The following is a 13,330-nucleotide window of genomic DNA, read 5'->3' as shown; positions in this document are numbered from 1 at the left end:
ATCTCAGAAGCTCTGAAGCAGAATAATAAATCTTGTGTGTGATTGCATGTGTGTATTTATCAAACATTTTAAGGAAGAAGTTATGCTGTCTCACTTCCCCCTCATTTATTTTTGTCTCCTTAAATCTAAACATGCCTTGAATTTTATTTCCCTGGATACATACAAATTTTTACATTCTTGAGCAACTTTTTCCATATGCCCTAGTGTTCTCAATCTCCATTTCAAATTTGTAATACTAAAAACTAGTCAAATGGTACAACCCAACCACAGAAAATTACCTTATACAATCCAGACACTTTACTTCTATACTTGAGACTGCATCTACAATTATATTTTATTAATTTTTTAAATTTTTTTAAAGATTTTATTTATTTATTTGACAGAGAGAGAACACAAGCAGGGGGAGCTGCAGGGAGAGAGGGAGAAGCAGGCTCCCCACTGAGCAAGGAGCCTGTTGTGGGACTTGGTCCCAGGACCCTGAGATCATGACCTGGACTGAAGGTAGGTGCTTAACCTACTGAGCCACCCAGGTGTCCCAATGCATCTACAGTTTTAAACACTGTATCATAATATAGTATTATATAATATATAATATATATATATATATAATATATAATATTAGTATTAAATAATATATATATATATATATTATTTTTTAAACAAAACCCAAGCATTTTATCATGTTAACTATTTTCAGAAATGTTCTTCCTCATCTCTCCTTTTTCTCCTGTATTTATTTAATAGCTGTGTATTAAAATCTTAGTATGAATCATATATTATTCTAGAAAAGGATGAAACACCACTGTCCTTTTCCAGTAGCTATGGTAAAGAGTGAAGATTAGAAACCAAACTACTGTAAAATAAGAAAAAAATATATTGTAATTAAGGTATGGGCAAAGTTCAACCGTAGCATAAGAAGATGAGGCATTCAGTATGTTTGTAGTGGAGAGTAGAGGTAGAAAGGCCTAGAGACTTGGAGGCTTATTGCAGACATCAGTTAAAGGCTGATGCAGGGCTGAGTGTGTGTAATGACAACATGGATGAAGAGAGTGTAGAGGCGTTATTAGCAGGATGGAGAGAATTTGGTGGTCACTAATTTTTGTGGGAGATAAAGAAGAGGTAAGAAGTAATAATTTCTCTGAATCTCTGGTCTACATAGTAAAAGAGAGTGAAGAGGGGACAAAAGGAGATGCTCAAGAAAACATCTGATACATGTTGCCATAGAGGGAAGTAAGGCTACTTAAGGAGACACAGGAGATACATCTTTGGTATTGAGGACTCCTGTTGCAAGTGAAGAGGGCTGTGCTTATGGGGTCTAGGAAGACAGGTTCCATAAATGAATCCCAGGAAAGCTGAGGCGAGGCATGGCATGGCTTAGGACAGATCCTACTCTGTAAGCACCACCAGACTTTCCTTCCCATCTCTTCTCCACCTCTTCAAATGTCAGCTTTGTTTTTAATTTTTGTTTGTTTGTTTAATATTTCTTTTAGAATGATATTTCCCTGGGTCATTGAACAAACTTATCTAGCTTGGGGATCAGCTTCTGCTAAAAAAATCTCAAGGAACAATTCTGCTGGACTTGACTTGAGTCACATGTCCAGTCTTCCACCAAAGTAGCCACTCATAGGAGAGCCGGGTGCTATGAATGACCCAGCCTGGTTTGGATGCTTAAATTTTGACCAATCTCTGTAACATACGAGGTTGGGTTACTTAAATCTATTACTTATATAGATTTCAGCTTCCATTCCATTGGCATGACTAGAATGGGGGTCTTATAGATCTCTGAAAAATAAGGAAAACTATTTCTCAAAAACAGTGTTATGTGCTAGACAGACAAATGAATGTATGTTAATGGCATAAACAAAACCCAGGTGGGCAAATGGAAAGTACTATTGAAGGCTTTCTTGGGCAGAGCAGATGCCTACATGTAGTCCTAACGGTCAAGTCCAGGTTAAACAGGCGGTGGACTAAAGGGAATTAGTGAGTGGAGTTCGGTTTAGGAAGAAAAATACAAAGTGAAGTGTCTGAGTTCCTGGGACTGTAAAAAGTTCAGGTATGTCAGATATAAGGTGAATGTAATAAAAGCTGTGGCTGCAATTGAAAATGAGTCATCTTATAAAGGATCTTGTATCCTACCTTAAAGATACTGATTTTGCACTATAAATAGTTGGTCTCAAAATGTTTTATTCATTCACCTGTAAAAATCTTCATGCACAAACCACCATCACAAATATATGTATTATCTACAAGGAAATGTATGCATTGTTTTACTACTTTAGTTATAAAAATATACAAATAAATATAATGAAGGGGCACCTGGGTGTCTCAGTCAGTTAAGCAGCTGCCTTCAGCTCAGGTCATGATCTTGGAGTCCCTGGAACCAGCCCCAAGTTGCTCAACCGGGAGTTTGCTTCTTTCTCTCCCTTTGTCCCTCCCCCCACTCGTGTTCTCTATCTCTCACTCTCTCACTGTCTCTCAATAAATAAATAAAATCTTAAAAAAAGAAAAATATAATGAAATAAAGATGAATTAAATATTTCAAATAATTATTTCACTTTTAAATATTATTAATAGTGTTTTTTAAAGTCTTGCTAATCATGATGGCTTTGTGTTATTACCTTCTTTTTCAAAGCACAATATATACTTAGGTAACATCTATTATTAACAATAAAAGATATAAATCATATTTCATATGGCCTTTTTAATAATTTCACATTTTTCTCATCAAAATAATTTCACCACTTTTCTGACCTTACTGATCAGATTACGCTGTTAAGGATTTTACCTATTTTAGTGGCTTAAAAAGAGATTTATCACACAGGAAAAATATCATTATGACAATTTTTTATTGTTTGGTAATTCTTACACTGTATTCTTTATTTCCAATTGTGGTTTCTCTGTGGGAAATTGTATCAATTTCTTATCTATTTAGTTATGGTAACCTTAATCAAAACTAAATGTAATCAATAAAAAAATCTCCCTAGGTATGTAATCTGAACTATAAAGCAATGTGCTGAAAATATCTGAAAACAACACAATTTAACATTTTTTGGAGCTCTTACCCTAGCTTTAGTTTATTCCATATAATACATGTGACACTTGATTGTCTGATATATGGGCCAAGAAGGCATGCTGCTGTCAATGTAAATATTGAATATTATAATGAGCAGTCTCTTTATTAGTTTTATAAATATATATATAAATATTGTAATATTTTTCACAACCTAATAAGTCATCTTGGGCATTATTATGGGAAAAATGTTTATGCCCTCCTCAAATTCATATGTTGGAATCCTAACTCCCAATGTGATGGTATTAGGAGGTGGGCTCTTGGGAAGTTATTAGGTCATGAAGGTAAAACCTTCGTGAATGGAAGTAGTGTCCTTATAAAAGAGACCCCAGAGGGTTTTCGTGTCCCTTTCACCATATGAAGACGCAGCTAGAAGACAGAACCAGGAAGTAAGCCCTCACTTTGCTGGCACCTTGACTTCTCACTCTCTAGACTTGTGTGAAATATATATTTGTTGTTTAAGCCATACAGTCTTGTTTCGTCATAGCAGCCTGAATGGGCTAATAGAGGCATGTATCCAAATGCTAGATAGAGAAAAGGTATAGTTAAACTTTTGTTTCAGAAAAATGTTTCTGTTTACAGTATGAAGAATTTTGAGGCTAGAGAAAGAGAGTATTTCATATGGAGAATAGTGAGGACTTGAGCGAAGTCAGTGACTGAAAGGATTGAGAAATAGAATGGACTGCTGGAGATATTAAAGACATGGTCTGACCAGATTTGTTTACTGGTTAGATGTCAGGCTGAGAAAAAGAGAGATGTCTACGATGGTTTCTAGGTAGACCATTAGCTCAAAGACATGGTGACCGTGGCATTCACTGAGATAAAAAATAGAAAAAGGTGATAGAATCTTAATAAAGTTAATAGGGTTTTCAGTCTGGCATGTAAGGAGTGTAGAAGTTGCCACTCTGTCCTAACAACAAGTAAAAGGCTGAACAAACTGAAAAATCAACAATCCTTCTCAGATCTGTCAAAGATGTGAGGTCACAGGGCAAATTGCTGCTTCAAAAATTGGAGACAGGTAGATACAAAGAATCACAGCTTACCAGAGCAGAAAACTCCATAGAAATCAGTGCCAGGGTAGGAAAATCTAACATGTAATTGAGGATCTTTGGAGGCTCATGGTGGACAAGTCTAAGAGTTAAAGACTTCAGGGGGCCCCGTCTTAAGAGGGTGCCCACACTTTTGTGAGTTTTACCTCCAACAATCTACCAGGTGCTCACAGTCAATATCAGAGAACAATCCCTTCAGTCCTCTGGAAGGGGGAGGGAAAAAGTAACTATTCTGAAATGTGCCTTCTGTTTTCTTGACAAGACTTGACTTCAGAAGAAACTCAGAGCCTAACTGCTGGAGTTTTATCAGAGCTTAACTTAACCCGGTGGTAGGGAAATACCAGCTCTAGCCCCCTCTCAGATTCCTTTCCCAATTACAGCGGGGGAGAACTGAGAAGCACAGGTGAAGTTCACAGTCCATGGCACAGGCTCACCAAGAGATCTGATCAAAAGCTATAGCTCACTTCTCCTCCCCCAAGCCTCACCACCACCTTGCCAAAGGCCCACTTATAGGAGTTTCTTTTACGGGACACAGCCTGTCCAAAATTCAACAAAAAATTACAAGCCATACTAAAAGGCAAAAAGTACAATTGGAAGAGACCAAAGAAGCATGAGAACCAGAGTCAGATATGACTGGGATATTTGAAACAACCACGATGAATATGTTAAAGAGCCGTAATGGAAAAAGAGTAGACAACACATAGAACAGATGGAAAATGTAGTGGAAAGATGGCAATTCTGAGAATCAAAAAGAAGTACTAGATGTCAGAAGGAAAGAAGTCCAAATTGGACAATAAATGTAGAAGTTATCTATGCACAAACAGCTGTTAGGAAAATACACCAAGAGTAAAATGCACAGGGAGAGTCCTAAGACAATGGTTTATTAATGGTTTATTATTAAACTTTATTGAGTCACATTCTGACTTTAAAATTCTGGATCTCCTCTTCAGAAATAGGTACATATATACAGTATTAAAGGTATAGCTTCAGGAGTTTTATTGTCTTCTTAAAGCCCATTTCAGGATCATAGTTCAAACACATCTGATTTACAGCAAAAAGACTTGATGCCAGATTCCTGAGAAAGACATGAAATTTAACTATGGCCCTGATGAGCTTCATCATTAAGCAAAAGAGGCGTTTCTAAAACAAACAGAAATGGCTGAAAAAAGAGAGACTATACAAAAATTTGTAAATAAAGGAATGAGTCTTTTAAGAAGGTAGCTGAATTTAATTATATCAAAAGTTGAAGAAACACATAAGTGTACACATATACGTATATTCGTGTATATGTCCACAACATGTCCTCAAATTTTGTTGCATGTATATTTGTATGGGTGTGGGTATGTTTGTGTGGTGTGTGTGCTTAGCCTAAAACCACTGCATACAATAGGAGTAATTGATGGAGTAAGATGGACTCTACTGGGGCCTTGGATTTAAAGAAAATGAAGAAGGCCTGGAAGAATTGCTGAGGGGAATGGGAAATAGGCCAGATAACAAAAATGCACTAGGATTGCCAAGCAGTTGTGGTTACCTCTGAGTTTGGATACCATAAATTTGCTATGGTACTAATCTGCAAGATCATCTGGTTTTCTCCAGTGGTTCACCAATAACATGGGTACAGGTTTAGAAGCAGAGGAGGCAGATGGCTGGGTTAATCCAGTGTTTCTCTAAAGGTAAAAAAGAGGAGAATATCGGAATCATCTGGGAAACTTTTTAAACTGCACATGTCTGCAACTCAGGACGAGGAAAATAATTTTTGCAAACATGTACCAGGAAGTGTTGAATGGATAGAGAAAGAGAAAAGCTAGAAAAGACTTGAGCTAATGACCACATGTCACAAAGGTGTAAAGTAGAAGAGGTAGAATGAGTGGAATTAAAGAACAATTTATTACTGCTTTTCTGATAATAAAATGATTAAATTAGATTCACAACATCTTCAACATCATAACATGTACTGGGAAAGCAGATGCTTTTAGATAATAAAAAAGAATGGCTGTGGAAAGTAAATTGGTTATGTGGAACAATCAGATCGATCACACAGGGGACATCATGCAAGCCCAAGCGTGCGCGGGAGCACCCGGGCTGTTTAGTTCTCAACCAGGTCTCTCCATGGGACTCCAGCAAGGGACTTGGCCTTGTTCTGTCTGGTTTCCTTGTTCTAGAATGCATATGTGTGTTGTGATAATTAAATGAGTTAATATATTTAAAACACTTAGCACCATACCTGATACCTCGTGCATACCTGAAAGATGTTAGATACTACTCTGATTACTAAACTCAATTTTACCTTTATTATACAGATGGGACTCCAACTAACAAGAATTCTCACTCGATGGAAAAATGTGTCTTTTTGTGCTTTTAAAATAAAAGCTGAAATTTACACGGTATTATCCATAGAGATCCGTGTTTCCTCGAATGTTTACATTGCCATCAACCTGTAAACTAGATTATTGATAGGTTTATCTCCCAGCCTTTACTTCCTGACAAGCTGTTAACTATACTTACCATTTCATATCAAGTAAATCAGATCCTTCGAACTTAATTCTGCATAACAGGCTCATCTTGCTGCATTATGACATATATCAACCATGGTTTTCCTTTATTGCCTTCATGTCATCCTTCACATAATCCCATGACAGTAGGCTGTAGGAATTGTTTTCTGAATGAATTGGGTTTTCTATTTGGAGATTAGAAAGCAAAGAAATCATCGCTAAAATATGTCACAGAGAATGAGACACAAGACTCATGATTTCCCACCTCATTTGGGTCTGGCTAATTCTACTACATACCTATATCTCTTATGTGTGTTAAAACATAAATCTCATTTTCTTGGTGTCCATACCCAGCCATTTTAGAAATTCAAATTTATCAACCTGAATAATCATTACCTATGATACTTATTCTCCGGGACTCCTGATAGGTTCCTGAATATTGACCATGTGTGAGGGTGGTAGCAGTGAAGTGGTGCAGGTATATGGAAGCCTAAGTACATGCACAAGAGAGTCCAAAACAAACCAACAAAAATTTATTTTCATGCTTTTCATTTTATTTTATTTTTTTTAAGATTTTATTTATTTATTTGACAGAGAGAGACAGGGAGGGAACACAAGCAGGGGGAGTGGGAGAGGAAGAAGTAGGCTTCCTGCTGAGCAGGGAGCCCAATGGGGGGCTCCATCCCAGAACGCTGGGATCACGACTGGAGCCGGAAGGCAGATGCTTAACAACTGAGCCACCCAGGCGCTCCTATTTTCCTTGTTTTTGATCTTGTACCAGGTGTTATATTTCTGAATAGTAGGAAAAAAATGGGATGCCTACGTAACCTCTTGGATAAATGTAAATGAAGATATACCATCTTACTTTAAACTTCTGGGGAATAAGAAAGCAGAGGACCTGGCAGCATGTAAGGTATTCTGCATGGCCCATGATATAAAAAGCCAGAGCTGAAAAATCAGTCTTTGTGATCCAGACAAGGAGCAAAAAAAAAAAAAAAAAAAAAAAAAAAAAAAAAAAAAAAAAATATGAATGATTTGATTCAAATGGAATTATTTCATTTCCCCATTTCTCTTGTTCTCATCTTTACATTGATCTTTTCTCTTCTGCTTCACAAAATTATAGCCCTATGATATTTCAAAAATATATTTTAGCTTTCAATTAATCAAGCAAAGGCTGACTTTAAGTAATCCAGCACCTATTTGTTTGAAGAATAAAACTTCAAAATGTTTTTTGTTTTATTTTTACAGCCTCTTCTCTTGTTTGATAATTTTTCTATTAACTTGTAAATGGTAATGATTTACTGTGATACTTTTGCAAAAGAGATTTAGAGACACTCTGCCCTTTAGAATTTCGAATGAAAAATGGCATTGTTGAACCAGAGCATTTGTCCATTTCTTTTGGTATCTTATCCACAAGATATACATACACCAATAAACCCAGAGATAAAAACTGTGAGTTTCTAGTGGAATCTCAGAATCTGACCTGAGGTCACAATGCAGTTATTAACATTCTGATTTTCATGAAATACTTGAGTCATAAAAAAAAAAGAAATAAGCAATATCAGATATTTTTGAGAAAAGGTTTTGATAGATTACTTCATTTCCTCTGATGTAAATTAAAAAAAATGAGTATAGTTTTATAAATAATGAAAAAGCAGAAACTCTACATAGGTTGAAACAACAGAGAAATTATTTTTCCTGGACAAGTTGCCTCTTAGACAATAATGCTAATAATTTGCGGGGCACCTGGGTGGCTCAGTCGGTTAAGTGTCTGCCTTCGGCTCAGGTCGTGATCCCAGGGTCCTGGGATGGAGCCCTACATTGGGATCCCTGCTCAGCAGGAAGCCTACTTCCCCTGCTTGTGTTCCCTCTCTTGCTGTCTCTCTCTCTCTGTCAAATAAATAAATAAAATCTTTAAAAAATAATAATAATGCTAATAATTTGCCCACAAGGGAACTGAATACAAACGTGGCAACTCTTGGAGCTTTCCATGGGACACAAATGAAAATGTATTTATGAACAAAGGAGTAAATATCCTTCTAAACACTCAAAGTCAACAACGCTTAAGAGGACCGGATTGACCAAATACATATATAACACTTTACAGATATGTCAGCTCATTTAATTGCTACAAAACCAGTCAAGGCTGATTTAATTATCTCCATTTTACAGATTAGAAAACTAGGACATTCAAATTGAGGAGATTTGCTATGTTCAGATCGTTAATGAGAAACACAAATAGAATTGAATACCATTTTGCTATTTTACCTTTGTTAGTTTACAAAAGTATAACTGCTAATTAAAATTTTGAAACAATGGGAAGGTATATAAACAATGAAATCCCTATAATAGTTTGCATTTTTTATATATACACAAATATACATATATAAATAAATATGTATTAACATACATGCATATAATTTTATTTACACAAAATAAATTAATGCTGTACCTACTGTTCTGAAATTTTTTACCCCATTTCTTCATGGCTTATCTTTTTCAGTATATCACTAGGAAGATCAGGGGTCTTTTTAAGTGCACCAGCTCCTAACTTTGCTCATGTTCTTTTGCTTTATTTATAATAGGCTATGTCATATTCTTATTGATTTATAGGGTCATTCTTCATTGTATGAAATATTTTGGTCCCATTTTTGACATATATTTCACAAATATATCTTCCCAATCTGTCATTTGAGGTTTTTTGTTTGTTTTAACTTCGTTCATTCATAATTCAGAGTTTTGTATTTAAAGAATCAAATCAGTTTTTTATAAATTTATGACATTTATGCTTTATGTCTTACTTAAGAATTTTTTTTATTGAGAGATGATTAAAATATCATTTAAATAATATTCTAGAATTAATTTAACATTGCTTGTGGGTAATTTCTAAAATTATAAACCAATTTATAAAAAAATAAACTTTGCTGTAATGTGAGGTAGAGCTCTAAATTTATCTTAAGATATACAATCAATTATCCCAGTATCAATTTTTCCCTTCTTTCAAATTAAAGGTTTAAAAGGTAATCTTCAAATATATTTATATATATTTCTGGACATTCTCTTTTGTTCCAAGGATCTGTTTATCGATTTCTATGCTAGAACTTTATTGCTTTTATTATTGCCAATAGGTGTTTTTTGTTTTTTTGTTTTTTTCTAAACTAGCACTTAATAAGAGGACCAGGAGCTTTTTGGCCAGTGGGGGCTGCCATGGTTGTTGAGAGGAGAAACAAGTTTCACACACCAGGATGGAGTGTGTTACTGCACAGGTATGTTGCCATGCAGTCTAATTGCAGATTTCTAGTTAGTGAACCCTCATTTTTATATATAAAAATATTATAAACAAACAAAGCATAAGGTGATATAAAGTTTGTATTTCAGCTTGAGTCCAAAGAAAAAATATTCTCTAACTATGACGCTAATCGTGGTCGCTTATCTGTGAAAACGACCATTCCTATAAACACATGCTTCTTCCATTAAGAAGGAAGTCTCTTTTCTCTCCCATTTATTTTCTCAAACCATGTGACATTTTTGAGTAATTTAACAAATAAATGTGATGATCTGGGACTTCTGAACTTATGCCTTAAAAGACCTTAAGTTTTTATTTCATTCTAGGAAGGCAATTGAGAGGTTAAGAATTCCAACTACACAGATCTAGAAAATGGCTACACGTAGAAAGAGAGAGGCTGAAGGTTAAGAAGATACAAAGGGGAAGAAAGGGGCCTCCAGACGTTCCAACACCCACAGTGATCTGTCAGATGAGTGAGTGAAGCCATCTCACAGCTTCCAGCTAGTTGAGCTACCTCGGTGACCACCACACGAAGGAAAGGTAAGCTGTGCCACTGAGTCCTGCCCAAACTCTAGACCAAAAAAATGGATGTTGAAAGCTAAACAGTCTTGAGATGGTACTTTTACATGGAAGTGTACATCTGAAAAAAAAAATATTACTGTATTATTTTTCTGGTTTTACCTATTTAAGCTTCCAGATAAATTTTAGTCTTAGCTCTGAGATTTTGCATAATATCTCTTAGTATTTTGTTTGGAATTGCACAAAATGTATACATTATTTTGGGAGAAAGTGATATCTTCATAATGCTCTTAGAGATTTTCCAGAGGAGAGTTTGAGCTCTGCTGTTTTGAAAAGGAGAGTCTAATTTAGTTTTGCCTTTTTTGCCCCTGTGTATGCCTTATGTCTTTGGACAACACAGTTTGTGTCTGGCTGGTGATAGGGAAGAGAGATCAGATTTATGTCTCCGGACGTTAATAAGATCTGGAGGCAAGATATTAAAAAAAAAAGGCGGGGGGGACTCCACAAAGAAGGAACTCCAAGAATATGTAAAAGGATTCTTCCTAGTCCTTGGCCAACTCCTAAGCTATGAATGCACAGGATGACATAAAATGAGACCTAGCATAGAACATCTGGTGAGATGTGGGAGCTGAAAAGCAATTCAAGAGTTTCTACAGAGCTGGAGAGATGTAGTTCTGGCTAAGGCACAGTAGAGAGACGTCGTTAACTCCTCAGGTGATTTATTTAAAAGCAGGAAAGGCCAGGCCCCAAAAGAAAAGGGAGTACACAGTAGCAATGAAGGAAAAACTGAATTAGACTCTCCTTACTGAAACTTTAAACCAAGTCTCAGCAAAATAAAGTAAGCTGCCAGTAATTTAGTTGCTGGACGAACAAAACACAATATGTGATGTGCAAAGATAACGGACTCCAAAACCTCTACAATATATCATGCAAAATACTCAGTTTCTGTTTATTTTTTTCAAATTTAAAAATTACTAGCTAGATGGAGAAGCAGAAACAATTGATTGGTGATTAAAAAATAAACTAGCCATTAGATGCATGTATAGAATAATTTAATATTGAAGTCAACAGACAAAAATTTCAAAATAATAACAACTGCTTTGTTTTTAAATACAGATGATATGGATAATATGAATGAAATAATGGGATAGTCAATGGATATCTAAATCTACACAAAATAAATATACATTACAGGAATCCAAATAAACTATATCAAATTAAGCAGTGATTATATGAATTTAAAGCAGACTAGAACAGAAGATTTATAAAGCCAAAAGCTAGTTAAGAGAAAATATAAACTACAGGGAGAAAAACAATTTTTTAAGAACGAGCAGAAATAAAAGAAATGTGCTATAGCATCAATAAGCTTAACCTACCTGTAGTTGGAATAGCAGAAGAAGAGGAGAATGACATGGCTGTAATTTTTTTTAAAAAGAATGGTGAGGTTTTTCTAATTTGATAAAAGTACAAACTCATGAATTTAAAAGTTAAACAAAAAGTCAAGCAGATAAAGAATACAGCTTCTAACCATATCATAGCCTAACTGAAGAAAGACAAAGATAATGAAACAATCTTAAAAATAACCAGAGAAAGAAGAGATGGTCTTCCTTCTGGGTGGCTTAGTCAGTTAAGCGTCTGACTTCAGCTCGGGTCATGATCTCGGGGTCCTGGGATGGAGCCCCACATCAGGTTCCCTGCTCAATAAGGAGTCTGCTTGTCCCTCTTCCTCTCCCCCTGCTTGTGCTCTCTTTCTCTCTCTCTCAAATAAATAAATAAAATCCTAAGAAAAAAAAGAATAACCGGAGAAAGAAGACATTTCCTGCAGTAAAACAATAATATTTGATCTCTCAGCAGAAATTACAGAAGTCAAGGGGGGACTGGCCAGCTTAATCAGTACGGCATGTGACTCTTGATCTCAGGGTCATGAGTTCAAGCCCCACATTGGGAGTGGAGCCTACTTTACTAAATAAATAAATAAATAAATAAATAAATAAATAAATACCTATATATAGGTATAAATATATATGTCAGAAAATATTAAAATGTATTCTTAATGTATGGGAAAAAAACCAAAATGCCAACCTGCATTTTTATACTCAGGAACAATAATCTTCCAAAATGAAGTTAAATACAAGTGTTATCAGATATTTTTTACAAAAAGGCCTAGTGAAAAAATGGCCAACACATCTGAACTACAGGAAATATTAAAGAAAATTATTCAGCCTTAAGGGAAATGATCACAAATGGAAGAAAGAGTAAGAAGAAATAAACAGTTCCAGAAGAATAAATACAAAGGTAATTGTAAAAGACTACTGATCATTTAAAGTTACAAAAAAGGTAATGCATTTTGGATTTCTACCAGAATTAAAAGTAAAGTACATGGCAACAATAGAAAAAAGTCAAGAATAAGATAAATCAACTGTTAAAAGATTCTTGCGTTATTTGGGATATGTAACCCTACTGATTTGGGGCAGACTCTAATAAGGTAAGGATGTATTAATTTCTAGGGTAACTAATAAAAGAATACTGAGAGTCACAAAAAATGTGAGTAAAAATGAAAATGGACTAATAAAAAATGATTGCTCAGGCAATAGTAATTAGATAAGGAAGAATAAAGAAGAAAAAAACCTAGATGAAACATATACAAAACTAGCATCAAGGTGATTACTTAAACCCTAATGTATTAGTGATTTTAAAAATTCTCAATTTTATCCGTTTCTAAGAAATATGCTTTATAAATCATCTAGAGGTTAAAAGTAAAATTACAGGAAAATATGCCATGGAAATACTCCTCAAAATAAAAATTGGAGTGGCTATGTTAACATCAGGGGGAAAAAGACCTTACATCAAAGAGTATTTTCAGTGATTAAAAGGGACATTTTATAATGAAAAAGTCAGTTTATCAAGAAGATGT

The sequence above is a fragment of the Ursus americanus genome, chromosome 13, assembly GCF_024610735.1.
Source record: "Ursus americanus isolate L20-20 chromosome 13, mUrsAme1.1.p, whole genome shotgun sequence".
In the NCBI taxonomy this organism is placed as follows: domain Eukaryota; kingdom Metazoa; phylum Chordata; class Mammalia; order Carnivora; family Ursidae; genus Ursus; species Ursus americanus.
The sequence above is the reverse complement of the archived record's forward strand: the minus strand, read 5'-3'. Positions refer to the sequence as shown.